Source organism: Pinus tabuliformis, chromosome J (genome assembly GCF_031772625.1).
Source record: "Pinus tabuliformis cultivar Carrire ecotype Pingquan chromosome J, CPIR1, whole genome shotgun sequence".
Classification (NCBI taxonomy): Eukaryota; Viridiplantae; Streptophyta; class Pinopsida; order Pinales; family Pinaceae; genus Pinus; species Pinus tabuliformis.
In genome coordinates this window covers 164,927,498-164,953,306 of record NC_142295.1, presented here as the reverse complement: position 1 = coordinate 164,953,306, position 25,809 = coordinate 164,927,498, and the positions used below count along the sequence as shown (strand labels likewise).

The window sequence follows — 25,809 nt, the reverse complement described above, 5'->3', positions numbered from 1 at the left end:
GAGGAGCTTATATACGCAACCTAAAGAGGCTCCTATACACTTCCAAAACCTTCCCTAATCTACTGTCTAAAGAAATCCCTATTCGCAGTCTAGAGAGACCTAATCCAAGGACATCCATCCACAGTGTAAAGACCCTATTTCGTTGTCCAAAAGGAAGTCCTAGCTGCAGCAAGGAAAGGACTAGACAGCGTGGACATTTGAGGGCTATTTCAAGGGTCTATTTAGAGGACAGTATGACTTATTGGAGGAGGCCGAGACAAGGAGGGTTTGCTTGAAGGTACAACTACTGTTTGAGGGTGACAACTCCATACATTAGGCCTGAATATGCACTAAAGGAACATCGTGACAGCAACAACAAGAAGGAGTTTTCAGCGTGGAGAAATAAGGCTGCTCTGAAGCTATTTCAGGAAGACAGTGAGGCTATTTAGGAGGGTAGAATTAGGGGAGCTTAGGATCAGATCCATTGAGGCATCATTGGAGAATCAAGGATCATATTTGTGCTGCCTAGAAGCTACAGGAAGACTATGTGTTAGGCCGCAGGCCATGAAACCACATTCAAGGATTTGAAGACCGTTATATAGGATTGTCTTGGCATAATGAAGGTTTCCTTATCTGTTGTTAATGCAACAAATAGATAATGATGGGAATCATGATGAAGTGTAGTGCAGCATTGATAAATAAATGCTACAATGAGATGCAGCATGATGGGCACAGTGAGGTTCAGTATGAGGCAGCACTGGTGGGTGTAGTATGATGATAAGGTATAGCTTGATGATGCAGCAGTATGATGTGTGCAGCATGGTAATGAGGTCCACCATGATTATTGATGCATCACAGTGAGGTGCAGCACAGTGAGGAGCGGCATGGTGATGGAGTCACCTTGGATCAGTGGAAGCAGTATGCCTTCTACTCAACTCAGATCAACTACCTCATATGCTATCTTCGTAGAGAAGATCTCTGCTCTTATTTAGATAAGTCAATATGTTGAGTTCTAATGTATATGTACTCTCTTTGCTGAACTATTGAAGAACATATAAGAAGAATTGATCAAGGGTTTCCCCACATTAGGGTTTGTCCCTGGCTAGCGCCACATCTTGTGTCCTCTTGCCTTGGCTTGTCTTTTGCGATTTATATTTATGTTCTATTTGTAGTTTACTTTAATGCTGATGTGATTGCTAATCTGGAAAAGATATTGAGCTAACTGTGAAAATTGAAATACATTTTTCTAGCATAGAACATACCTAAATTTAACATGGTATCAGAGGTGAGGTGAAGACAATGCCCAAAGTAAGAGTGAAAAAGCAATCATCGAAGATAGTTGGGAAAGGAAAAAAGGATCAATGGGTTCCTCATCCCTCTTCAAATTTACCGAGGGTGAAATCGAAGCAGAGAATATTATCAGAATGGCATAGTGCAATATGGCCTACCTAAAGATCACTTCATTGGGAAGACTGGATCTCAAGGTGGAAGGAAAGGCTGATAACTAGTTCGGCTATTATGCAAAGGAGTGTTCAAATGGCAGGGACATGTCACTTGATGATGATAACAATCATTCCAGGGACATATTCAATGGTCAGAGGAATGACAGGTAATGCAGTTCATCGAGGAAATGGTCGACTCTTCAGAGAAAGCAAGGAACCCCAGGTATGAAGAATCAAATGTTGTTTCTGATAAGATAAAGAAGCACTATCTTGTATTGGGCCTCTCCTTCGGATTCTTTTGGAATCCAGCTTATCGATTATAGTGCTTCAAGTCACCTCATCAGATAGAAGGGTGCTCTCTCTAATTTGGTAGAGATGGAAACAATCGCATGATTATACTTGGAGCCGATGCCACCTATCCCTGAAAGGGTGTAGGGAATGTTACCCCTCAATTGAATGAGGGTAACTCGATTCATTTACAGAATCTCTTTTATGTACCTGATCACAAGAAGAACCTGGTGTCCATTTTGGCAATGAAAGTCAAAGGTTACAGGGTGGCATTCATTGATGGAAGGTACGTGTTTGAAAATAAAATTTTCAAAGATGCTTTTATTGATGGGTTTAGGGTTGGCAATTTGTGTCAAGTTGCGGGATGGTCCATTGGGGATCATGACATATCTCACCTATAACACCTGAGATCTACTTTATGTGGCCCTAACTGATGTGAGTCAGATGGTGACTCGGATACCTGAATTCAAGAAGAGCATGAAGGTACATGTTTGAGATGTATCGAAGGAAATTCTTACAAGGGGAGCATTCCCCTCATGTAGCAGGTCCACAGGTTTGGAACAACCTGAGGGGTTTGAGATTCATGATTGGGAATCTCATGTATACAGGTGGAAGAAAGCCCTATATGGCTTAAAGTAAAACACCCCGGGCCTAATATGAGAGGATTGATAGTTGTCTGATGAAGCTGAGATTCACTAAAAGTGAAGCCGATCCAAAACATTGTTTGAAGGTTGTGGATGATAGACCTCTCATATTCGCACCTTCTAAGAAGCGACCTATTTTAGACAGGTGCATACCTTCGATATCATTGAGTTGTTTGTACATATGATGAATACCATTGTGATCCTTTGTGACAACCAGGGGGGGATTCGATTATTGAGGAATCTCATATTCGATGATTGCTCCAATAGATAGACATCAGATACTACCTTATCTGGGATATGGTAAGTCGGTGAACGAGGAGGCTCCATCGCATTGAGACTGATGTACAGGTCACAGACACTTTGTCAAAGCCCCGAGGAAAGGCCAAATCTGTGATTTTCCCGAACAACTTGGAGTCATTGAGAGACCTTCGTATAACGGTCCTACATGTTGCATGCACTGAGCCCCAGGAGCTCTGGGGGGCTTGGGGTACTTATTGGAGCGACATACGACCACAGGGTGACTCACCCTCCCTTGGTGGTGCATTATGTACAAGGTGACAGGTTCAACCTTTCCCTGTGATACCTCGTGGTGACTATGGAACCACGGGGGCTTCACTGGGGGAGAAATACCATACCACGTGCATTCATATTGGGGGATATATATTGAGGAAAAATGACATAATATATTGGGAATATAATAGGGGGTAAAGGGTTTTTATATTAGAAGGTATAAAAAATGGAGCTCAAAGTTAATGAAAAAATATAAAGGGATATTAAAAATGTTAATGAAAAAATGGATACCTACAATATCTAGTGAAAATAGAGGTTTTTTAAATTTGAAAGGTGTATTGGGTTCGTATTGGTACGGGGTTAAATAATGTTATATTTAGAGGTATTTTCCAATATGTAGTCAAAGCATGGTTATTGTTTAATATGCCATGAACGCACGTGCTATGTTAGATATTCATTGACTGAAGCCCCTAGGTATGGAACAAGATGATGAGTTCTCCTGTGGGCCGGGATGATTAGTTCTCCCGTGGAAACTGTGGAACGGGATGATTAGTTCTCCCATGGCAATTTTGAGCCAGGATGATTAGTTCCCTTGTGGGCCAGGATGATTAGTTCTCCTGCAGCGACCAATGGATAGGATGATTCGTTCTCCTGTGGACAGGATGATTTGTTCTCCTATCGAGGCATCCTACCCACGTAGTCTGGGACCCATGGGACGTACCTATCATTTGATCAATTAGTATGGAAATGGGGTAGGGACCATAGTAGTACTATCGATGGACCCATCGTTGTATCTACTATACTCCCTATGCTAGGATGACCTCCATTGATCTAGGATCAATGAAATTGATCTGGGATCAGTATGAGTGGTTTGAGACACTCTCTTGTAATATTGATCTAGGATAAATAAAACTGACTTCAGGTTATTAAGAGTGTTATGACACACTCTCTTCAGATGAAACTGACTTCGAGTCACTAGAGAATGGTATGAGACATTCTCGATCAATTCTTCTTCTTCATGGTTCAGCAAAGTAGAGCAGAGTAGTGTAGGGCACTGATGGCAGAGATAGTACAGTCGGACATATGGATCAGCGAATGAAGTTCTCCCTAGTTGAGAGGAAGTGTTAAAATTGGAAACTAGGGCCAAACTCCATGTGGGTCATCTTATTAATGGCAGTTGATATTTTTCTTGGATCCCTCTCATTGAGAGGTGTAGAATTGATCTAAAGATCATCTGATTCTGATAAGTATTCATGGAGATATGAATTTATTTGTGTTATGGGACAATTCATCAAAGTCGGCCAGCAACTAAACTACCCCCACTTGTGGTCCACGTTTTGGTATAAATACAAGTGCCTTGCAAGTCATTTGAACACACAACTCTCTTAATATTTCTTCTTCTCCACTTGTTTTTGGTTTTAGTGGAAAGAAGAAACTCTAAGGGAAAAATGTAGTCCTAGAGGATGATGCCCTAGCCATAGAAGGTGGTATAGCCATAGTCCAAGAAGGGAGATCTAGCACAGTGAAGGAGGCCTAACAGCTGACCCTAATGCAGTCCTATCATGCCCTAGTTGAACACAGGCACGCCCTAATCCTATACAATGTTTTGAAAGGGTTTGAGACAGCCCTTGGACGCAGCGAAAAGGGATGTCTAACCGTAGTCAAAATAGGCTCCTAGCTGTAGCAAAATATAGATCATTGAAGGGATATCTATCCACGTTTAGAGGAGCTTATATACACAGCTTAAAAAGGCTCCTATACGCTACCCAAACCTACCCTAATCCACTGCCTAAAGAAATCCCTATTCGCAGTCTAGAGAGACCTAATCCAAGGTCATCCATCCACAGTCTAAAGACCCTATTTTGCTGTCCAAAAGGAAGCCCTAGCTGCAGCAAGGAAAGGACTGGACAACATGGACATTTGAGGACTATTTCAGGGGTATGCTTAGAGGACAATATGACTGATTGGAGGAGGCCAAGACAAGGAGGGTTTGTTGGAAGGTACAACTATTGTTTGAGGGTGACAAGTCCATACATTAGGCCTGAATATTCCCTAAAGGAACAGCGTGACATCAATAGCTAGAAGGAGTATTCATCATGGAGAAATAAGGTTGCTCTGAAGCTATTTCAGGAAGACAGTGAGGCTATTTAGGAGGGAAGAATTAGGGTAGCTTAGGATCAGATCCATTGAGGTATCATTGGAGGATCAAGCATCATATTTGTGCTGCCTAGAAGCTATAGGAAGATTGTGTGTCAGGTCGCAGGCCATGACACCACATTCAAGGATTTGATGACTGTTAGATAGGACTATCTTGACATAATGAAGGCTACCCTATCTGCTGTTAATGTAGCAAATAGATAATGATGGGCATCATGATGAAGTGTAGTGCAGCATTGATAAATAAATGCTACAATGAGATGCAGCATGATGGGCACAGTGAGGTTCAGTATGAGGCAACACTGGTGCGTGCAATATGATGATAAGGTACAACTTGATGATGCAGCAATATGATGTGTTCAGCATGGTAATGAGGTCCACCATGATGATTGAGTGCAACACAATGAGGTGCAGCACAGTGAGGAGTAGCATGGTGATGGAGTCACCTTGGATCAGTGGAAGCAGTATGCCTTCTACTCAACTCAAATCAACTACCTCACATGCTATCTTCGTAGAGAAGATCTCTACTCTTATTTAGATAAGTCAATATGTTGAATTCTGGTGTATATGTACTATCTCTCTCTCCGTTGGACTATTGAAGAACATATAGGAAGAATTGATCAAGGGTTTCCCCACATTGGGGTTTGTCCTTGGCTAGCGCCACATCTTGTGTCCTCTTCTCTTGGCTTGTCTTTTGTAATTTATATTTATGTTCTATCTGTAGTTTAATTTAATGTTGATGTGATTGCTAATCTGGAAAATATATTGAGCTAACTGTGAAAATTGAAATAAATTGCTCTAACATAGAACATCCCTAAATTTAACATCATGCAAGTTGTCATAGGCTTGGAATCCAACATATTGAACTTTTGTAACATATTGATTATGTACTTTCCTTGACCAAGATATATTTCACTGATTTTCTGCCAAACTTCCAAGCCCAAGTAGTAATGCATAAGTCCTAGATATTTCATTTCAAATTCAATTTCCAGCATCTTCTTACATTCTAGAATTTTTCGCTCCACACCTGTAACGAATAAATTATCCATATATAGAAGTATGACTGCTGGTTCATTCATCACTATGTTGATGTAGAGGTTTGCATATGAAAAACTTTTGACAAAGTCAATCCTTAGAAGATAGGCATCCATTCTTGCGTACCAAGCCCTAGGATCTTGCTTCAATCCATATAGAGATTTATTTAATCTACAAACGTGAGTTTCCTTTTTATTGATCTCATATCCTTCTGGTTTTTCAATATATACTTCTTCATCTATGGTTCCATTTGGGAAGGTTGTTTTGACATCCATTTGATGGATATTCCATCCCGTAATGGCTGCTAAAGAAACCAAAGATCTAATAATAGTGTACCTGGCAGTAGGAGAAAACATTTCTTCATAGTCTATTCCTTCCTATTGAGAGAAACCCCTTACAACAAATCTTGCTTTGTATTTTTTATGATTCCATCAACAACATGTTTAATATTGTAAATCCATTTGGAAGTGACAACATATTTGTCACTAGGGCTAGGAACAATTTCCCAAACCCCATTCTTCATGATAGATTAATATTCCTCCTACAATGCTTTATTCCATTCTTCTTGATGAGCATATTCTTCAAAATAAGTTGGTTCTTATTCAATTAACTTCGTCATGTATGCTACATATCCTGAGTATCTTTTATATTTCTTGTTTTCTCTGAATGTGTCCTTCTGCTTCTTCAAGTATAGCCATCAACCAGTTCGGTCTCTTCTTTGCTTCAGGAATGGTAGTAGGTTGAATAGGTTCAGTTGGTCCTTCTCATATTGATTTGTAGGTGACTTGTCATGTTTCTCTTCTTCTTCAAATAGTGGTGCATCTTCTTCGTCATATTCAATAGGTATATCCTTGGATACTTTGTAGGAATGGTTTTCGTCAAATATGACATCCCTTCTAACTTTAATCCGTCTTTCTTCTTTGATGTAGATTCTATAATCCTTTGATGAAATTATATAACCAACTAATATACCTTTTATACTTGTAGAGTCTAGCTTATTTCGCTTGTCTTTTGGAACATGTATGTATTTAGGCATCCAAAAATTTGGAAATAGTCTACACATGGATTCCTTCCTGAGAATGCTTCTTCTTGTGTGATATTATCAAGGATTCTATGAGGACTTCCATTTTGTAGGTATATTGTTGTCATGGTTGATTCTTCCCATAATAATTTCAGTAGGTCTTAATCAAATAACATGTATCTTATGCATTCCTCAATGGTTCTATTATTCCTTTATACTACTCCATTTTGTTCGGGATTGTAGGGAACTATGAGCTCCCTCTTAATGCCTACTTATTTTTAATAAGCTATAAGTTACTTAGAAGTATATTCACCCCCATTGTCGGATCTAAGAGTCTTTATTTTTCTTTTGGTTAGGGTTTCTTCTTCAGATCTTAATTCCTTGAACTTTTCAATTACTTCATCCTTTGTTTTGAGAATATAGAGCCATGTCTTTCTAGAGAGATCATCGATGAAGGTCACATAGTATAGATGGCCTCCAAGATCTTTATCATGCATGGGTCCATATACATCATACTGAATTAGGTATAGTATTTCTTTAGACCTTGTGTTACTACTAGTAAAAATTTTCTTAGTATTCTTTCCCAAAGTGCATCCCTTGCAAACTCCTTCATGATCCTCCTTAATGTTGGGGATTCCCTTCACCATTTGACATACAGAGGGAAGTATTTTGCAGTGAATATGTCCATATCTTCTATTCCAAATATTGATGGGACTAATCTCCATGTGAAAAATGGCTTGAGGTGATGGTGTAATAACTCTATATAATCTTCCTTCACGAATCCCATTAACCCTTTCTTTTTCAAAACTTGAATCCTTTCCCCAAAAAAAAACTTCACCATTTACAAAAGAAACCCTATCTCCTTTCTCTCCTAAACAATAAATGGAAAGAAAATTCCTTTTCAAACCTAGCACATAGAGAATGTTGTTGAGATGTAGTTTTCCTCCACTTTATAGCTTCAATGATGTAGATGCAAGGCCCTTGACTACATAGTGGTTATTGTCTCCAAGCTCCATTGAATGTGATGATGAACCTTTTGATAGAGTTTGAAGTTGTCCACTTTCTCCTATCATGTGTCTTGAGGCTCCACTATCAATAATCCAAGTATTGTCACCATCAAGTGTACCTGTAAGTGCAGCCAAGAATACTTCCATTAGATCAATTTGAGGTTTAAAATGGGCCCCCAAAAAAAAATGCACACCTCCCAAAGACAATGAAACGAGGTAGACATAGGTCGAGTTGGTGGGCACTCCCAATTGGTGTTACACTACCTAAAGCTCTACAGGATCATGCACAGTTCATGCCAAAATCAATTCTTACAAGTACTAGCATATTATTGTATTAAAATGATCATTCAAAAATACATTATTTTCATATGGAAACACCCCCAATGATCAGATTGATTGGAACAGACAAAACTAGAAACATGATACTCTATTACTATCAATTGATTGACCCTACACTGGTTATGTGCTTGAAATATATATTGTTTATATTTATATTATGCAACCAGCTCACAAAATAGAAGAAAAGATAGATCAACGACTTAAAAATTATCCTCTTCGAGGGGGAAACCTCCTTTTACATTACAGAAATGAACAATTCTTGGATGATACAAATGATAAGACATCCTTGGTATATATAGGGGTCTAAGGGGTCACAATATAGTCAGGGCCTACATATCAATAATAATGTAAGGGCACAATAATAAAAATAGTGGGCTTCAATGGGGCACAACGATAACAACATGGGCACAACAATAACAATAGGGGGCTACACTAACAATAAAAATAAGGGGAATATACTAGTATTATAGTGAATTAACATGACCCTCTCCTCCAAAAAAGTGTTTTCCTCAACGCTTGAGTAGTTCTGAATGCTTCTGTATAAAATTCTCATCCTCCCATGTGGAATCTTCAATGGGTAAGTTCTTCCACTTAATTACATACTATGAAATTAATTGATTATGTAGTTGTCAGGTTCTTATTTCCATGACTGCTTCAGGCTCAAATAGGATTTTTCCTTCTTCGTCAAGTTCTGACAAAATTGTTTGAACTAGGATCTTGTCACTGATAACCTTCTTTAAGCATGAAACATGAAAAATCGGGTGTACTAGGGAAGATGAAGGCAACTCTAATTTGTATTCCATAGTACCACTCTTTTGCAACACCGTGTAAGGACCATAGTACTTGGGTGATAATTTATTATCCTTCTTATCTTTCTTGAGGGACATTTGTTTGTATGGTTGTAGCCATAAAATACCTAGTCGCCTACATCAAAACTTATTTCACTGTGATGTTCATATGCCCGCTTCATTCGATTATGCGCCAAAGTGAAGTTATCCTTTAAGAGTTATAGAACTTGTTGTTGATGCTCGATGTGATCTTCCACTGCTTGAACCTTATAATTTTCTCTTAAATACGATGTGATGGATGGTGGATGATATCCATAAAGTTCCATAAATGGGGTCATTTTTGCTACAGTATGGAAGGAAGTGTTATACCACCATTCAGCTAGAAGTAACCACTTGACCCATTGTGTTTATTTATCATATACAGAGCAACAAAGATATCCTTCCAAACATTTGTTCACTATCTTAGTGTGCTCATTAGATTTAGGATGATAAGATGAGGTATGAGCAAATTGAGTAGCAAGACAAGAAAATAATTTCGTCCAAAAAATTCCAGTGAAAATGGGATCTTTGTCAATTACAATAATCTTTGGGTTTCCCTATAACTTTTGAATTGTTTCCATAAATGCAATAGCAATTGTACTAGCCTTAAAAGGATGAGATAATGCACAAAAGTGTTCATACTTGGTAATTCTATCAACTACCACCATGATGACACTCTTTCATTCAGACTTGGGTAAACTTGTGATAAAATACATTAATACCTCCTCCCAACACTGACTTGGAATTGCTAAAGGTTGTAACAGACCTGGGGTCTTAATTGTCTCAACTTTATTTTGTTGGAAAACCAAACATTTTGCCACAAACTTCTGAATATTAGATTTAAGGCCATCCCAAAAAAGTTCCTTCTTGACCTTCTGGTAAGTTTTTAAAATCCTAAGTGCCCTCCTAAGGGGGAGGTGTGCAATTCCAAAAGAATCTTTTGCTTGAGTTGGGAGTGCTTACAAAGATATAAATGATCTTTGTACCGTAATGAATCATTTTTCCATCTAAATGTATCATATGTATTGGGATATTGCTACAACTTTTGAATTAGTGTCCACACCTCTTTATCATTCTTCCACTCATCCCTTGCTTTGGTTATCCAATCAAGTTGGATAATAGAAATGGCGCAAAGCAATGCTTCCACATCCTCATCCTTTCTTGAGAGTGCTTCTGCAACAACATTTTGCTTCCCTTTTTTTGTAAATGATTTTAAATTCATAACCCAACATATTTATGACCCATTTTTTCTACTCTTCTGAAGATAATATTTGTTCCAAAAAGTATTTAAGACTATCATGATATTTTTTTACCTTGAAGTGTCTTCCCATTAGGTAAGGTCTCCATTTCTTTAGTGCATGTAGTATTGCCAACATTTACTTCTCATAAATAGGTTTGTGTAAATACTTTTCTTTGATTGGACAACTTTCAAAAGAAATGGGTCTTCCTTCTTGCATTAAAACAACACCAATTTCATTTCCTAAGGCATCACATTCCACAATAAAGTTTTTTGTGAAGTCTGGCATAGCTAAGACCAATGCTTGGCACATTGCCTCTTTAAGATGTTCAAAGGCCTTAGTTGCTTCTGGAGTCCAAGAAAATGCATCTTTCTTCAGTAATGTTTTTAGAGGTGTTGTTATTCTCCCATAATTCTTAACAAACTTGTGATAATACCATGTCAACACAAGAAATCCTCGAAGAGGCTTTATGGTTGTGGGGCTTTTCATTCCTTAATGGATTTAATTTTGTTAAGTTATACCTTAACACCCTCATGAGATACAATATGACCCTCCACCTCTTATACCCCAAAGAAACATTTGGAGGTTTCTGCATATAATTTTTTCTCCTCTAAAAATTTGAGCACACTGTCAACATGTTGAACATGATCCTTCCATGACTTGCTATAGATTAGTATATCATCAAAAAATGCTAACACAAATTTTCTAAGGAAGGGTTTGAAAATGGAATTTATCAAACCTTGAAATGTGGAAGGTGCATTAGTAAGGCTAAAAGGCATGACCAAAAAATCATAACGACCCTCATGATTTCTAAATGTTGTTTTCATAATGTCTTCAGTCTTCATTTATAATTTGATGATATCTTGAACGAAGGTTGAGCTTGGTGAAGTAAATTTCTCCATGTAATTCATCCAAGAATTCATTAATGACAAGAATGGGAAACTTATCTTTAATGGTGAGCTTGTTGAGCTCCCTATAATTTGGACACATATGCCATGATCCATCCTTCTTGTGAACCAATACTACTGGAGCATAGAAAGAACTTTGACTAGGTTGAATTATACCAGCCTCTAGCATTTCTACAATCATACGTTCAATATTTTGGGCATATGGATGTCTGTAAGGTTTGATGTTTGGAGGAACACTTCCTAGAATTAAATGAATAGCATGATCATGACCATGAATAGGTGGGAGGCCTTTTGGGATTCTCAAATACCTTGGAATGATTTTCCAAGACTTTTTGGAGATACGGAGAAATAGATGATTTCGATGTTTGAACCTCTAATGAGCATAATTGTGCAATGACACCCCGTTGTTCTTTCTTCAGAAGCTTTGTCATGGCATTAGAGCTCATTATCTTCCTTGGTTTCCCTATGATACCCCTTAATTCAACTTCCTTTCCTTCCCAAAAAAAATTCAAGAAAAGTTCTTGAAAATTAAAATCTATCATCCCCAAAGATTGTAACCATTAGACTCCTAGTACAACATGAGCACCACCCATTGTGTTGGCTTAGGGGGTCCTGACCTAGGTTAAGAGTTAGTTGCGCCAACCAACAAAACCCTACACTACTGGCCCTTTCGGCAACAACCCGCGTAGCACAGGGTGCAGTCTCACCCAAAGCAGTATGGGGGGATGCTAGAACCAAGTTTCTACATCGAGAGATCAGCGTGATGTCTTTTAACACCCTATATATGACTTTGCGCAGATCTATAAGCCCTTTAAGGCTCAGTACTAAAACTCTATCCCAACAGCCTATATACCTTCACGAAGGTATACGATTGGTCTTTGCGGACCCTTAATAGTCTATTCATCCACTTACGTACACCAGAAAACAATCCTAGATCAGAGCTCGCGCAGATCTACTTAAGTATTTAATAAACATAATAGAAGTTATCACAGTCTTCTTGAAAGTACTTAAAATGCATTTCGTACATTTATTAAGACTTATTCCATAGAGTTGCACATTAGATCAATATTTCATAAATACATTATTCATTGACAGCATAAATCATAAACAGAAGTAAACAATGATACACAAGTTTTCTCCAGAAACAACTTCTTTATTGATTTTCAGTGCAGAATACAGACTCAAAACTTCCATGTGCACTCAGCTGCAGGGGTCTGCGCACTTAGCTGCAGACTCTACCTAGGCCTCTGCGCACTCAGTTGCAGAGCCTTTCTCTCCTATCTAACCCACTTCTCTCTGCTATGACTTCTCTTCTATCGACCCATTACATCTCTTATTCTTCTATCTTCTTGCCTTAGACTCGCTAAGACACACCAATTTATAGCATTTTACATACAATCCCATGGTTCGCAAACCATGGGTGGATCTCAAAATCGACTCAACTTTTACATAAATAAGCGGTTAAAATCCCTTTGACTCCTAACCATTTTATAAGCTCTGCATCCACAAATCACATAGACTTTACATTACTTACAGCAATTACATCAAAACTTGGTTTATTTTAACCCCAAAACTGACCCAAGGGACCCCATCCAACAGGCCCCCAACACAAAGACCGTGAATTGCCCTCGAGTCACTCGATTGGCAGTGCAATCTTGCAGTGAAGATCCCCCATCTCCACCTGAACTACAACAACTTCGGCAGCGCTTTGAGTGGCTGCCTGCTTGATCTCTTCCACTAGCTTCTCTGAAGTTGGTCCTTCTATGGCCAGCCTCATCGTCTGCTGCGTCTTCTGCAAGCCCTTCATCTTATCCTGGATGGTTTTCGAGATCTGATAAGCTTCTTCCAACTAAGGCTCCATCCTGGCCTTAAGAAAAGCCTCCTTCTTCTGTGTTGCTTCTACCTACACGAGGAGCTGCTTCCCCTCCTACAACTTAACTAGGCGCTGCGTTGGTACAATGGAGCACGTCATTGCCCTGACTTCATCATAATGCTTCTGCAACTCCCTAATCTCAGTATTCAATGTTTGCAAGTTTGGATCCTCCTACAGATTGGTGACCAACTCCATGGCATGCTCAAAAATTGTTGTCCAGTCTGCAACTGTGGCATCCAGAGTGGTCAGTCATTCCCTGATTGTGGCTATGTGCTGCTCCCAGACCTTTGTTGGAGTTGATGGCTGCATATTCAATTGCAGCTCGGTGATCTTCATGTTGAGTTCAAATTGAACTCGATTAACCTTTGCCTTTGCTTCGTGCACACCAGTGGCTAACTTCCTGATCTTTGCTTCTGGTTGTGCATCTTCAGGAATATGAAGCTCTAGTATTGTTCTGCATGCTTCCGCGACTGCTAACTCCAGTCATGAACTGTGTTCCTAGAGCGCCTCCTTTTCCTACAAAACCTACGTCTTCTCGGTGAACAGTTGCTGATTATTAACCTCGATTTATTTAACAGCACTCAGTGCTCGCTATTCCCAGATGCGAAGTTCCTCCACGACTCCTTGTAATAGTGCATGCAATGACTCCAGTTGCATCGCGGCAAGATTCAAGCCCATCTTCGGGACTCTATCAAGGAGGGCGCATTGTTCCTCGGTGTCGGCGTAGACTGAACCTGTAGGCAAGGGGAAGACTCGAAAATCTTGCGACGGCCACAGAATTATCTCTGCACCTGTACTTTGACTTCACGTTGAACTACTTGTTGCGTCACTCACTTTCTTGACATCTTCTTGGATCTGGGTTGTTCGGAGCTGCAACTCTCAGAGATCCTTTTGCACTCTGCCCAATGTTGGCAAGTATTGTTATTCTAGCTACTGCAGCACTTCTATTGCGGCGTCGTGGACTTTGTCACCAATCTCATCAAGATCGCTTTCTGTGAGCACCATGGGCTCAACCTGTGTTTTCTGGGCTTTTTTCTTCTTCCACAATCCATCTTGCTACTCCATCTCACGCCTTTTCAGAAGGAAGGGGGTGCTTTGTCCTTCCTTGCCTCCATCGCCTTGCCCTATTTCTGTTTCTGTTGTTGTCGAAGGTGACTTGTCACCTTTCTCGGTCTCACATTACTCCTGCTCTATCTTCTCCTTGGCAACGCGTTCCTTCTCAACCCGTGCCTTTTCTGCAACATCTTTCTTTTTTTGCGCAACCAAGTTCTGCGTAGGTTGTTGAGGTTGTGCCTTTTTCTCCTACATCTTAGATATTAGCACCGGGCATTCTTCTATAGTGTGGTAAAAAAAGGCTGCAATATTGACGGGCGTTTCTGATTTTGACACTCCCGCGTGTAATGCCCTAGTGTTCCGCAGTTGTAACAAATAACCTATCCACGACCTCTACCAGGCCCTCCTCCTCCTTGGCCTCATCCTCGTCCCTAATATCCTTTGTGCACTCCTCTAGGGCCCTGATCTGGAGGTCGAGTCTCTGCTTGCATCTAGTACGTAGGCATTCTTTCCATCATCAGTTCATAGTTGTGACATTGGCGCTCTTCATGGCCCACAGATTTACAAAAGTTACATAACAACTGCTATGGTGTCTGAACGAACTTTTGAAGCAAATGACAATTATTCGTTGTGTTTTTTCTAGCAATCTGACAGATAGCGCACCATAGCGCAACCTTGATGCTCGGTCCTGTTGGAACTTCTGGCCTCGGGGGAATTGGTCCCCCTCCTATGATATAGTTCGCAAATACAGGATAGTGGTCTTTATCATGCCCCTGTCTCTTACACTTCAGGCACCAGATTTTCGTGTGCATCTTTGGATTAGTCTCCTTGTCCTGATTACATGCAGAGTCATACTGTACAAGGGTTACTCTGCCAGAATCTTTGCTAGGGGAATGTAAAACTGCAGGAATAGTAGTATTATAAAAACGGACACATGTAATATAAAAGACTGTCAAATTTTTTGATTTTGCATGGAAGTTCTCATAACCTTTGGTTTGAATACCAAGAGTTAAACATTTTAAGATATTTGGGTCATCAAGGGCTATGAAGAAATCAGGGAAGACATCATATTGAATCGGACCATCTGAGAGACTGGTCTTGATTCCTCCTATCATGGCTTGTGTAAAGGTACTCCATCGATTATCAAATAGGGCTAAAAAGACAAAGGCTTGCTAGCCTTTTCTATGCAAAGCATTCAGACCAATCCTGACCATTCCAAGATGGGTGTACTGATATCCTGATTTCAAAGCTGCTTGAATATGTTTCCCGTAAAGACCTTGGTCCGCTAGATGATTGGGTTACCAATTGGGGAAAAACTACAAGAAAACCTGTTGCTGCCGCCCAGTCTATTATCACCAAGACAGATGGAAAGGTTATCACTAGATTTCCCAGAGTAAACACAGCTCAGCGTGGTGGACCTTCTGTCACTTCAGTGCCCACAACAGTTTCTGTCAGTCAATTACATCCTGCCCAAACCACAACCCCACCGCAGTTTGTCATCAACCAAGAAGTGTATGAATCAATAAAAAGAATTTTCTCATAGCCAGGCCCATCTCAGCCTTTTAGTTCAGTCTGTGACCATCCACACCGCTCGAAAACATTCTGTCAATTCTCATCTGATACTCCTACTCCTCATGGAGAATCATCCAATAATTACCGTGTAAATGTGATTAAATTTGTGCCGCCTTCGGATGAAGATCCTTCTAAACAGAATTATAAAAAGGTTTCTTTCTTTAATACTCATGAAGATCTTCTTGTAAATTCTGTCAATCCTACTAGAGCTTTGGGTTTTGTACATGACTCTGCCATCCTAGCCTATACGAAAAATCCTATTGATAAAATTCCCAGTTCTATAGAAATTCCTACAGATGGAGAGATAATTGCATTTTTTAAAATCTTCAAAGGAATTGGTCCTTATGATCCAGAAAATGTCTGGAAGAAGAAAATGTTTAATTGGGATATTTATACACATGAGAAAGAGCATTTATTTATGCAAGAAATGCTCCTTCTCGAAAAGAAGGACAGAAGAGCTTTCAATCAACAGAATAGTGAGAGATGAAAAGAATAAATGAAAGCTCAAGACCTATGGATATCATTCTATGAATGGTATTATCCCTTAGCAAGCCAAATAGAGGAATCTCTAATAAAACAGTTTATGAATGAGGCCAAAAAGAAAAAAATCAAAGCCCCTGAACAGTATGTAGAAAGGAGATTAGAAGAAAATCGTGTTATCATTCCCTCTCCTCTCTGCACTCCTGAATTTTCTCCAAAAATCCAAAATATGCTCTCAAAGCCTAATCTGCCAAAACATTTGATTGCAGTAAGAGCAAAAGGAGAAGAATTAATAAAGTAGGTATGCTCTCAGTTCCATGATAACATGATTAGATCAGGAACCCCAGGGAAGCATAAGTGGGAACTTCTAGATGGCTCTATCCAAGAGACAGATATAGAATTCCCGCCATGGAAGAACTTTGTAATCCGACAACAAGATGGGAAAATGTATAAACTTCTTCCCTCTCATCCTGATGATTCTTCCTTGTCTGCAAGAGAAGCAATTGCAGCAACTAATTGGACAAACCTAGCCATATCAAGTCTAGAAATGTTTGTCAAAAGTAGATTTAACTCTGTAGAAACTGCTTGTGAAGAAATGAAGCTAATGTTGGAAAGAATTCTACAAAAACAAGATTATAATACAGTTTGATTAAATGATAGTGTGAAGACCCTGGCAGAAAATGATCAGACCATCACCCAGAGCCTGGACAGACTATCAATTCAAACAGAAAAGAAGATCCATGAAGCAGCAGTAGCTCATGGAAAAGAGATTTTCAAGGTAAACAAAAGCCTTGATATAGTAAAACATCAAGTATGGGTTGTATCCACTGGAGTGGAATCATTGAAAAAGAAGCCTAGCACAGAGGCTTACAAATCCACTGCTATGTTTTCTGAGCCTAAAACATCAGTCCCATACTCTATTACTCCTTCTGTGGAAAGTCTTATTAAAGCTCCCAGCTCCATAAACTTTCCACCGCCTACTTCTACACATCCTTATTCCTTGTTTGCTAATCCCAGTGTTTTCAGTAAGGTTCCTTATTTATCAGAAAAACCTCATGAATAAAAATATGACGAACTTAAAGGAAGTGTTTCTGAATTGATATTTGGAGAATCTTCTCAAAACAAGGAAGATATAGATACAAGTCTCCACAAGATTGAAGCAGCCCCAGAACTTGAGGATCTTGAGGCTTGTATTAACAATTTTTCTCCACAAGATAAAGAAAAATTTGGCATCACAGAACCAGAAGAAGATGCGGAACACCAGGTTAATGCTACTTCTTCCAGATCCAAGTGGAATTCTACTTGGGATCCAGCCCCAGACCGACGAGATTTAATGAAATCTGAGTATCACAAAGATTGGTCTGCCAATTCCACCTATTCATGGAATATTGATAATTGTACTGAGGCAGAGGTAATGTCAGTCTTACATTCTATGCTAGTTTGTTATAGAACATATCTTGCAGATGACATTGGCCCTATTAATGCCTGCAGAAGAATAATTGGAGGTTTTGAAGGTACTTTAGATGCATGGTTAAGAGCAGAAACATTAAAAGAACCAAACCTTCTTCCTTCTTGGGAACAATCAGTCATGTTGAATGAAGATGGGACCACATATATGGATCCTGTTACCCATCTTCCTGTAAATAATATGATAGGAAAACTACTCTATGGGATCACTGTAAATTTTGTTGGTTTTCCTCAGATCACTAATGAGATCACAACCATAACATTGCTTGCTATGAAGTTGCATAATATGCAACATTTTGATGAATACTTTAATGAGTTTCTTCACAGACTCCATACTTTGTCCCCTGACTTGATTTTAGAGCCGAAGTGGAAAGAGATTTTTGTTTCCTCTCTTCCACAATGGGTATCTTCAGCAATTGTTAATAAGTTTCCAAGGAAAGTAGGAGATTACAACTTTGGTGTGATCCAGCAAGCAGTCAAAGCCATGATTGTTGAGCTTTGTTCACAAATGAAAATTGCACGTGCCTCTACAAATCCAAGGAAACCACATGGTTATTAGCAGCTTTATAAACAATGGCACCTTGGGAAAGCTAGCAATTCTGAGGGGCAGAGGCGAAGGAAAAAATTCCATTCTAAAAAGAATCCCCAGCATTCCAAGGGTAAAACAAAGAGACATTTTAAAAAGAAGCCCTACAAACATATAGAAACGTTCTCTAAAGAAAAGGAAATAATCTGTTACAACTGCAACAAAAAAGGGCATACTGCAAACAAATGTCTTGAGAAGAAAAAAGAATCTTCTAAGAAGAAGATTACATATAGAAATAAGAAAGGAAAGGTCAACTTCTTTGATCTTCCAAGAAGTTGTGATGAATTAATCAGTTCTGAGTCTGACTCAGAAAATGAATTAAATTATGCCGATGACTCTTCATCATCAAAGGAAGAAATATGCAGAGATCCTTATTGCACTAAATGCCGAGATTGTGAATGCAGTGACCCAGACGTCTGCAACTGTAATACAGTAAGAATGATGAAGACAGATTATGAATAGACTAGCAGGAATCTCTTCACATAGATGATGGCCGCCACAGATCCTCAGTTAAAGGATATGTATAAAACACTATTGATGGATCATTTGAAGCAAGTACCCTCAAGTTTAAAAAATCAGCCGAATAAGGGGTATGTTCCTCCTGCAACATTATTTTCAGTAGAATCATTAACAAGACAATTTAGGACAGAAGACTTTGGAGAAGATCTTCCATAGACTCTTCCAGCTATCCATCAGGCTATCAAAGAATTAAGGAAGACTGTGAAAGAAAATAAGAAACTATGCATTGAAAATCACAGAGATCTATCAGTAAAAATGATGGGATGACAAGGAGCTTCTACTTCAAATAATCCTCCTCTCTCAGGAAAAATAGAAAATTGGACATATGTTGTCAATCCTATCTCTGAGCAGATACATATGCAAGAGATACTAGAAGAAAAGAATGAGGATGACAGGATATCACTTGGATGCAATATTATGAGTAGAGATGTCATGTATTGTATCAAGATGAGATTAAGGATAGGGGACCAGTACGAATATTGGAAGGTTTTAATGGACACTGGTTCAAGATTGAACATTGTGAGTGATACAGTAGTCAGTGCACACTTGAGACGATCTACTGCATGTTCAAGAGTTATTACAACAAGCGGTGAAATAGAAACAAAAACAGAAGCAGAAATTGAGATATTTCTGACAAAAGATACTGGAGTAAGAGTGGTGTGCCCTATAGTTCCTAACATGGATTGTGCCATGTATTTAGGAACTCCTTTTTTCCAGAACTTCACCAAACATGGAGCCAAGCTTGATGTCGCTACCCAAAGGTATGGGTATTTTGTTAGCTTGAATGATAAAGAGATATTCTTTCCTTTCATCAATTCAAATGCACCAAATAGACTAAGAAGAATAGAGAGATTAGAGAGTTGATTGGCCAAGATGGAAATAAAGAAGGAGTCTCTAAAAACTGATGAGCTTTTAGATAATGGGAAGTATGCAAAAGAGATAGCAGACCTCACTGCCAAGTTCAAAGAATTTTGTTCTGATGACCCCAATGCCTTTTGGCACATTCATAAGCATGAGGTTGAACTCCCATTAAAAGCTGATTTCAATGGTAAGCTCAGGAGATCTAAGGCAATACTGATGAATGGAAAACAGATGAAATTGTGCAAAGAAGAAATCAAATATCTTCTGAAGACAGGATTAATAAGGAAAAGTAAGAGCCCTATTTCTTGCTTTGCATTTTATGTAAATAAACATGCAGAGATTGCTAGAGGTAAGCCTAGATTGGTGGTTAACTATAAACCTCTAAATAGCATTCTTGACTATGATGCTTATCCCTTGCCAAAACCATCCACCATTCTGGCCCAAATATCAAAATCTAAAGTATTTTCTAAATTTGATTTAAAGTTGGGATTTTGGCAGGTCGGTATCAAAGAAGCAGACAAATGGAAGATAGCTTTCTCTGTTCCACAAGGGCATTATGAGTGGAACATCATGCCTTTTGGTCTCATCAATGTGCCTTCAGCTTTTCAGAGGATAATGGATGAAACCTTCGAAGGTATGGATGAATTTTTAAAGAAATATATTGATGATCTGTTGATACACTCTGATAACATACCAGATCATATCAAGCATTTGAGAATTTTCTTAAAAAGGGTCAAATAAATGGGCATTGTATTATCTGCATCTAAGATGAAGCTTTTCAAGACCATGATAGATTTTCTGGGATACAATATCCAGTATGGCTCATATACTGTGATCCAAAGAAGTCCCAATTTTGTGGATCATTTCCCAGACGAAATAACTGATAAAAATCAGTTACAAAGATTCCTAGGGAGTCTTAATTATATTTCAAAGTTTCTGAGCCATTACACCCAGGACAAAAAATTGTTAAATAAGGGACTCTAGAAGATCCCAATCCCATGGGATGAAAACTACACCCAAGCAGTAAGAAGAATAAAAGAAAGAATAAAGAGTATCCAGCCTTTGTCTCCTATAAGAAAATAATGGAAGAAAATAATCATGACAGATGCTAGTCAAGCTGGATGGGGAGCAGTTTTGTGCCAAGAAAATCCAAATAAATCCAGTGGAAAGAAAGAAATAGAGGTATGCCAGTATGCCTCTGGACTTTGGGCCAAAAACCAGTTGAATTGGTCCAGTTTGAAAAAAGAATTGAGAGCAGTCTGCCTTGGCATAGCCAAATTCAAAGATTTTGTCATATATACAAAATTCACAGTAAGAACAGATTTCCAAGCTTTGAAATATGCCATCCATAAGTGCCAATTTGAAGATGCGGCAATGGTTAGATGGATCATAACTAAGCCAATACTCTTTTGATATTGAATTTTTTCCAGGAGATAAAAAGAGTTTTGCAGATATGTTAAGCAGGGAATTTCTATCAGAACACTCTATCCTTGCTTTGAACTGTAATTATTTAAGAATACATGGAGAAACTGTTGAAATAGAAACCCCAACTAGATGGGTAAGTTATGACCTTGAAACTCCTCTACTTACTCATGATGAAAACTGGTACCCGATCAAAGAGGTCAGATACAGAGAAGATATTCCATATCTTTGGACAAAGATAATGCAGGATGAAATGAATGAAGAATCAAATGAAGCCCTGGAATATTTAGAACATATTGGTAGCATATTTTATACTCTTGAAAGTGATGATGAAGATGATGACAGAATGACAAGTTTCCATATTACATTCAGAAGGTTTAATAACCATCTTCATAGGGATAATTATGATCCCGACAGAGAGAAGGAAGCTTTCTTCTCAGCCATGAATCTCCAAAATTGTTCCGCCAATTTGTTTTATTCTATACAATTTTCATTTTTGTTTGAAGGGACGACAGTGGAAGCACTAGAGCAAGAAGATCCTACGCCAGATTGGTTCATTGAATGGTGGCGAATATATGGATTATCAGCCTTAGTGATAAAACCATATACACTTCACATGCTAAAGATTCCTTGCTTTAGTGAACCAAGAGCTCACATGAATGGAATATTGTACAAATCTGTCGAAGATATTGATGACATTGAAGATCTTTCATTTCTGCAAGGAGTACGACATTGTGGTCATATCTGATGGTTCGTCACAAATCAATACAAGGCGAGGACAATATCTTCTAGTACCAATTATGAAGATTTTCATAATCAAGTTGATGTCGTATCAAATCCTTTCCAATACATCAACTTTTTGGAACCACCTGACAGCCATAGCACACAGACTTGGGAATCCGAGAAAGAAGTAAGAGTCCAGTACTTTAACAATTATCTGGTTTAAATATTTCGGTACCAGCATTATACCTATCCCCAGATAGACTATTACACAATGGATTAGTGTTGTCTTTCCAATCGACGAAGGTGTTGGACAAGCTTTCGTGGGTTACCTTTTCCTGGAATCTCCACTATGTAAATTTTGTACAAAATGAGATTTTCATATCTCTACTATAGGTATTTCCGAGCTTTCGTGGGTTCACTCATTTCTTGAACTTCCACTGTGTGAATAAACAAAGTCCTAGATTCAGTCCCCACATGCCTCTGGCTATCTGTAAAAGGAGAAGGGATGAGATAACATGGGACAGTCCTCCCATGCCCGAATCTAGCTTTCAGTGATCTGATCAGATCTGATCGATATCTTGCTTTTGAGTCATTAGCTTTGTACATTCTGCTTTCGACAGTTCATGGATGCTTGTCCCCTTTGCTAGTTCTATAAATATTCCGAACAACAAGGTAAGGCTCATTCGGGAATGGAGAGTTTGAGAGTTTAGAGGTCTGAGTCAAACTTTCTCCTGCTCTACATCTGCAGACTTTTAGTCTGAACTGCTTGCACCACGAGAAAGAATTCTAGTTTGTAAATGATTTGAGAAGCCTGTGCATTAGTACCTGATGCTAGTGTGAACCTAAAGTGGCCAAATCATATGTGTTTCTATGAGTCTGTAAGTCTGTAAGTTTTTGAGACTCAGCCTGCACGCATGCCAGGTAGCCTACGAATTTCTTAAGCTTTTGGCTAAGATATATTCATTAAATGTTGCTGCAGTCAATCTGAGGAAGAAAACTCAGTCTTGCAAGTGTCCATTACTGTAATCTTGTGTTCTTATAATCAATAAAGAAAGAAATGTCCGTAAACCCGACTTTTGAATGTGTTGAGATCTTGAAAATCTTCTTCAAGCTTTTCAATTCTAAGCATAGGCTTTGTATCTGAGAATGGATTTGTTGTACCCCCAAGGTTGCATCCTGCATAGCATCACATGCAACCTCATCATGATTTCTAGAGCCCCTACCTGAGTTCCTATCTTCTGTTGCGACAAAGCAAATCCTCAGGTGGGGCAGAAGCGAAGCTATAAACCACTCGTGATGTTGACCATCTGTGAGTTGCATGTTAGCTTTACGAATCACACATTTCAACTTTTGATCTAACTCCCAAGGTGTCTCATCAACCCTCATCGTGATCTCCTTAAAGCCAACTACTGATTGTGATTCAGACTTAGGCTTACTAAACTCTTTATTCAAAGTAGTCTTAGTCTCTTCTAGTGTTACCAAAGGATTATTAGAACAATACTTAATATACCAGGTCGGCGCGCAATCCTGTAGAGTGGTAACCAATTGCACCTTATTTATATTATCGTCAATAATCTGTTGCATTGTCCGCATAGCATTCACAAAAAACCAAAATTGATTTTTGTCTTCACTCCCTATGCCCTTGAAAATCGGCAGCTTCATTGTGTTCGACATGTTGAACGGTGGTGGTGGTGGTGGAGGTGTGGGTGAAGGTGTATGCAATGGAGGTGGAGGTGGAGGTGGAGTGGATGGATGATGTATCTACAAAAAACCCTGTCTTATCAACTGAACAACACTTTGCGGCGAGGCCTGTACCACTCACTCGTCGTTGCTCAAAGGAGGTCCAATCAATGGGCTATATTCAGGACTTGATCTCTCTTGATCTTTGAAGAGTTTTCCACTTCGCGTAGCTCCGAACATCAAGGAAATGGCATAACCTGTTTTTCACATAACAACATCTTAATCCAAGTATTCAAATATCTTAAATACTTACCTTGCAGTCCCTTGAAAAACCTTCACTCTGCCTCATTGTAGTTGATTGAGGTATCTACTGCGAATTCTGTAACAAATCCTCCTATAATTTGATCAAGCTAGTGATTGACAACCCGTGCGATTTTGTCTTCAGAGGCCTCTAATTGTCATACTAGTTCTGGAGTCCACACTATTGGACCATCAAGCTTCCACCTCCCTTGACCGTTTGCCAACTTAGATAACCACTCATATAATTCGATTGGGAAGGTGCAGAAGAAAATTTCATGTATCTCCATATAAAAATACCTATCCAACCATTGCTCCTTTGACAGGTGCGAAATCTTGTTTTCCTGTGCCGCGAATTCATGAAATTTTCTGTCCAGCCACTTTTCAATTTCTTTCTTCATCGAATTCCAGTGATGTGACATCACACATCTCCTTCAAGTAGATCTCGGTCCCGGCAACTGAACCATTTGTTGGCTTAGAGGGTCCTAACCCAAGCTCAGAGTTAGTTGCGCCAACCAACAAAACCGTACACTACTGGCCCTTTCGGCAACAACTTGCATAGCACAGGCTACAGTCTCACCCGAAGCAGTATGGGCGGATGCTAGAACCAAGTTTCCGCATCCAGAGATCAGTGTGATGTCTTTTAGCGCCCTAGATATTCCTTCCTGTAAATCTATAATCCCTTTAAGGCTCGATACTGTAACTCTATCCCAACATCCTCTAGACCTTCGCGAAGGTCTATGATTGTTCTTTGTGGACCCTTAACAGTCTATTCATCCACTTACGCACACCAGAAAACAATCTTAGATCAGAGCTCATGCAGATCTACTTAAGCATTTAATAAACATAACAGAATTTATCACAGTCTTCGTGAAAGTACTTAATATGAATTGTGTACAGCTATTAAGATGTATTCCATAGAATCACGCATTATTATATCAATATTTCATAAATACATTATTCATTGACAACATAAATCATAAACAGAAGTAAACAACAATACACAAGATTTCTCTAGAAACAGCTTCTTTATTGATTTTCAATTCAGAATACAAACTCAAAACTTACCTACACACTCAGCTGCAGGGGTCCCTGCACTCAGTTGTGGACTCTACCTAGGCCTCTACGCACTCAGCTGCAGAGCCTTTCTCTCCTATCTGACCCACTTCTCTGCGCTAAGACTTCTCTTCTATCGACCCATTACATCTCTGACTCTTCTATCTTCTTGCCTCAGACTTGCTAAGTGGATCTCAAAACCAACTCAACTTTTACATAAACAAGGGGCTAAAACCCCTTTAAATCCTAACCATCTACGCGCTCCGCATCCACAAATCACGGAGAATTTACATTACATAAAACAATTACATCAAAACTCTAGTTATTTTAACCCCAAAACTGATCCAAGGGACCCCATACCAACACACTGGAATGGAAAGCATTGAACTATTCAATACATATTCCTCCATGGTTATCTTTATATTATTGCGCTTTCTGGAACAATTTATAGTTCCTCCATTTGCAACCAACACTTGATACTCTGGTGTTGGACATAGGAAGCAATTCAATTCCTTGGCTATATTACAATGAATAAAATTATGGGTACTACCCTAATCAATTAGAACTATTACCTTTTCCTTCTTGATATATCCTTCTATCTTGAGAGTTTGAGGAGTGGTAATTCATGCCAATGTATTACAAGATATGGTCAGATTCATTTCTTCTTTCTTTAGGGTTGGTTCCTCGTGTATATCCTCCTCTTTTCATGTTTTTTGTTCCTTTTCTTCCTCCTCTTCACAATCTATGTACAATAATTTCTTCTCAGTGCACTTATGACCTTTAGTGTATTTGCTATCACAGTTATAACAAAGAATTTTTTCTCTT

The 25,809-nt window shown here is 39.0% G+C and overlaps 1 pseudogene; it reads right to left on the bottom strand.

Moving 5' to 3' along the window:
- The window catches only part of LOC149226192 (uncharacterized), a 53,621-nt pseudogene extending 38,185 nt beyond the window's left edge, over positions 1-15,436 (bottom strand).
- Between the last annotated feature and the right edge of the window lie 10,373 nt (positions 15,437-25,809).